The following is a 5,079-nucleotide window of genomic DNA, read 5'->3' as shown; positions in this document are numbered from 1 at the left end:
AATTTCATAATTGCAAAACTGCAGGAAAACTGGGAGAAAATGTCCTTGGAGACCTGATTGAGAGTGCTTTTTGTTTGGGGAGGTCATTTGTAAAAGGAACGATTGTTAAAGGGAAGCGTTGGGAAATGTGTGAAATGTTTTTAAGAGAAGGGGTTAAAAGTGCAGGTCACACGTGATGTGAAAGAGACACCGCACTGCGTTGACCCCCTGGGAGAGAAAGACTGAAGCTGTGTAAATAATAACTGAGTTTTACAGAGAATAGCAGTTTACAAACGTACAGTGTTCTTCAGCAGATGTCTGTTAGTGGGAATGGAAGTAAGGTACTTGAAGAAAACATACCGTAGTGATTTACTGTCGCCTATTCATAGACACATAAAGACTAAATATATGTACATGTGATTTTTAGTTTGAAACCTATTTATTCAGGTTCTTTACTTCGAGGGCAAAGGGTCCTCTGAAGATATGCTTCTTTTATGGTTATTGTACGCAGACCTGGGACAAACTGCGGGAGGGATTTGTCCCAACGTGCCACCATTTGATCCTCGTCTTTGTTCATGTTGCAATCTCTTTGGACATTTCACACCACTTCCTGTGCGTCCTTCATGGCGCTTCCTAAGAGGAGGGAAGGAGCTCAGTTTCAGGTCGAAAAGAAACTAAAAGAAACACAGAAAGGTTTTAGTCTTGAGAGAAGCAGCGTGGAGGGGTCATTTTGTCCCGGGTCTGGTGACGTTCTGGTGGCTCTGGACAACAGTGAGTTGCCTTCAAAGAGAGACTTAGTTTCCTGGTGAAGCCACTCCCAATCAGCACTGACACTCTCCGTAGATCTTATCTACCGTAAACTCAGAAAACTACTCCCTTCAATCCATAATTACAATCACAATGATGCAGATTTGTCTTTAAGTTGTGCAAACATGTGGACATCTGGGTAACGCTCGGTTTAACAATCTTTAAAAAACACATGTATTTGTAGAAGGTTATAAGGAGGCATCCATTTAAATTGGACAAACTAGTAAACTAATGACTTTGACCATAGTTTGTATAAAAATATCAGAATCAGGTTTATTACCAGGTAGGTTTACACGTACGAGGGGTTTGACTTGGTGTCGTGGTGCCTCAAAACAAGAATTAAAAACTCAGGTAGAGAACTAGAAAAATATAAAATATATAGTCAAATATAAAAGTATTTACATTGCAATGGAACGGAGTAAGAAGGAATCAAATATGGAATAAAAATCGGCAGTAATACAAAATATTGTCGTATGGTTTTGTTCCCAATCGCTTCCATTGGAAGAGGCGGCCATTATGAACAGCGAGGTTTTAATATTCAAAATAAAACGTAACCTTTCTTAACCTTTCATTTAGGACATTTAACCTTAAAAATGTAATGCGTAACATCGCCTTACAGACAAAACAAAAGAGTGTACTTCAAACTGATAGTATAAATAGTTGACCCACTCCATCTTGTATTTTGTTCCAGCAATGGTTCTATTCCTACAATTTTACAATTTGAGTTTGTTAGTCAGCGTGAGTTTGGAGTGGCTTCCCGTGGCTAAGTCTTCCTTTAACTTGCCTGTTGTTGCCTTTAGTTTCTAATGTTCTCTTTTCTTAAAAAGTAAATATATATATATGTGTAGGTGAATAAAAACATATCAAAGGTATTCTGGGCAGACTTTTTGAAGTAAAAAGATATATTAAAGTTCTTTGGATAATATCACAACTTCTACTAGAACTACTTCTAGGGAGATTTGATCAGATTATAGCTTTAAGAGAGATTCAGTTTTTTTTCTTTTCTTATAAAGACAAAGAAACGTTTTCTGTAAATACTTTTGAGTTTTTTTTGGTTTGGGTTTTTTTGACCAAATGGTTTGATTATAAAATCTAAATGAAAAAATGTGGACCATGGCTCACTTCTTTACATGCAAAAAGATGCACCATTTAATTTAGTTTAGTTTTTGTTGAGTCATCTCGACGTCCTCTCCAGTCGGATGGCAAGTATCAGCTCATGTAAATATGAAGACCAATGTATTTTTATTTGTCTCATTTGAGATGAAAGTCCTGATTATTTGCACATGATGTTGGACCCTTTTTATGACAATGCTCATGGTTGATAGGCATGTTTACGTTTATGACTTTCTGATGACTTTACTGTAATTCAACTTTTATTTCTTTATTATTTAATGAGACAACGTTTTATTATTTAAAACGCTAACATATCTGGAGCAGAGAAGATTCTTTTGGTTCTATGTTTGGTTTGGTTTTACTGTCCCACGCCAATTATATACCAATAACACCATGTTCTGTTTACAATGACATGTCAATAAAGGTGGAAACTTCATTCTCTAAAATGTGTTTTTATTCAGACGTTCAGACACACATGCTCATGGATCATTTGTAATACAAGTATGCTTTTAAAATAAATTACAAATATTGATTTTGTTTGAATATATAGGCCTACCTGTATTCACTCTCTGCCTCCCGAAGAAGCCCCCTCTGCTCTGATTGGTCAGTGTTTCAGTCCCTGCACGATTCGTGTAGCCGTGAATGACTTTAGCATCACTTTCTACAAATATATCAATTGTTAATTAGACGGCTTGGTTTAAAAGTCGATTCTGATTGGTCACTTTGGACATTACAGAGGTTGGTTATTTTTCGTTAAGAGAGCCTTGCTAAGAGGAACAAACTGTTGCTAAGGACACCAGACTGTTGCTAAGGAGAACACACTGTTGCTAAAGAGAAAGTGTAACACTTCTATGTAAAAGGTTGCTTTCAATGAGGAGTAGAAGATAATATAAATAGAAATAACAATATTAAATTAATATAGCCGGCATTTTATTAAACATTTATACAACACTTTCACAAACCCCTCATCCACCCCAGTGAAACCCAATCTGCTATCAGAAACAAAACAAACAATAATCGAACCCGGGAGAGTGGAATCCAAAACAAAAACTGCAGCTCCAAAACTTTCATCGGTTCTGTTAGTTCCTGTTTTTTTGTAGCAGCAAAAAACACATCACAAACAATTCGAACACTGCTTACACTCTCACACACACAGGGCCCACACCCAGCTGCCACTCATTGAGCCTCATTAACAACCACCCTGGCCTGCTCTTCCTCTCCTCTTCCTCCTCCTCCCTTCTGTACACACTGTGAAGACCACTAAGACAAATGTAACATTTGTGATATTGGGCTATATAAATGAACATTGATTGATATAGAGAGACTCTGCTGCCCCAGCACTGCCCCAAGTGGGAGCTGCTGTTTATTACAAGGTGAAAAACTCAATGCATTATTTGAGTGGGTTACATAAGGAGAACAGACTGTAGCTACGAACAACAGACTGTTGCTAAGGAGAACACACTGTTGCTAAGGAGAAAAGACTGTTGCTAAGGAGAACAGACTGTAGCTAAGAACAACAGACTGTTGCTAAGGAGAACACACCTTTGCAAAGGAGAAAAGACTGTTGCTAAGGAGAAAAGACTGTTGCTTAGGAGAACACACTGTTGCTAAGGAGGAGACACTGTTGCTAAGGATAACAGACTGTTGCTAAGGACTTTTGAAGATTTTCAGTCTGGCTTTAGAACACATCATAGCACAGAGACAGCTCTGGTTAAAGTCACAAATGACATTCTAATAGCCTCAGACAAGGGACTTGTCTCTATTCTTGTCTTGCTCGATCTTAGTGCTGCATTTGATACTATCGACCATGATATCCTATTGCAAAGACTAGAGCACTTAGTTGGCATACAGGGAACTGCTTTAGGCTGGTTTAGGTTCTATCTATCTGAACGCTCTCAGTTTGTACGTGTCAACGATGAATCTTCCATGCAAACCAAAGTTAGCCATGGAGTGCCACAGGGCTCAGTGCTTGGACCTATTTTGTTCACCCTATATATGCTTCCGTTAGGCAATATTATAAGGAATCATTCTGTAAACTTTCATTGTTATGCGGATGATACTCAACTATATTTATCAATCAAGCCTTATGAAATTAATCATCTAAACAAAATTCAAGACTGCCTCAAGGACTTAAAAACGTGGATGACCTTACATTTTTTGATGTTAAACACGACCAAAACTGAAGTTATTGTACTTGGCCCGAAGAATCGACGAAACAAATTATCTAAAGATATACTAACTATGGATGGCATTAATTTGGCCTCCAGTGAGACTGTAAGGAATCTTGGTGTTATATTTGATCAGGATTTATCCTTTAACACCCACATAAAATCAATTTCAAGGACCGCCTACTTCCATCTACATAACATTGCAAAAATCAGGCATATCTTGCCTCAAAACGATGCAGAGAAACTAGTCCATGCATTTATTACTTCAAGGCTGGATTATTGTAACTCCTTATTATCAGGCTGTACCAAGAAGTCAGTCAAGTCTCTTCAGCTGATTCAAAATGCTGCAGCTCGTGTACTAACCAGAGTTAGGAAAAGGGACCACATTACTCCTGTTCTGGATGCCTTACACTGGCTCCCTATAGAACACAGGATAGAATTTAAAATTCTTCTTCTGGCCTACAAAGCCCTTAATGGGCAGGCGCCATCTTACCTTAAAGAACTCATTATACCCTACTGTCCTACTAGGGCATTGCGTTCCAAGAATGCAGGGTTGTTGGTTGTTCCTAGAGTCTCTAAAAGTACAATGGGAGCCAGAGCCTTTTCTTATCAAGCTCCACTTTTGTGGAATCAGCTTCCAGTTTGTGTTCGGACGGCAGACACCCTATCCATTTTTAAGAGTGCGCTTAAGACCTTCCTTTTTGATAAAGCTTATAGTTAGGGCTGATTAGATTCAGCCCCTAGTTTTGCTGATATAGGCTTAGTTTGTCGGGGGACATCTTACTTCTTCCTTCTCTCTGTCTATACCTGTGTACTCTCATGTTCCGATTAACCCAGCTTCCCCAAATTTCTTTCTTTTTGGTGTCTATATACGCCGGGATCCGGAGTCATGGATGATCCTGCGGTCCTGTGTCATGGATTGCGAGTCCTGGACCTTGAGTCGTGGCTGTGGTCCTGGATCATAAGTCCTGGATGGATATACTCATGGATTCATCTTCCTATTATACACACA

Source organism: Notothenia rossii (genome assembly GCF_949606895.1).
Source record: "Notothenia rossii genome assembly, chromosome: 5".
In the NCBI taxonomy this organism is placed as follows: domain Eukaryota; kingdom Metazoa; phylum Chordata; class Actinopteri; order Perciformes; family Nototheniidae; genus Notothenia; species Notothenia rossii.
This window is presented reverse-complemented; position numbering follows the sequence as displayed.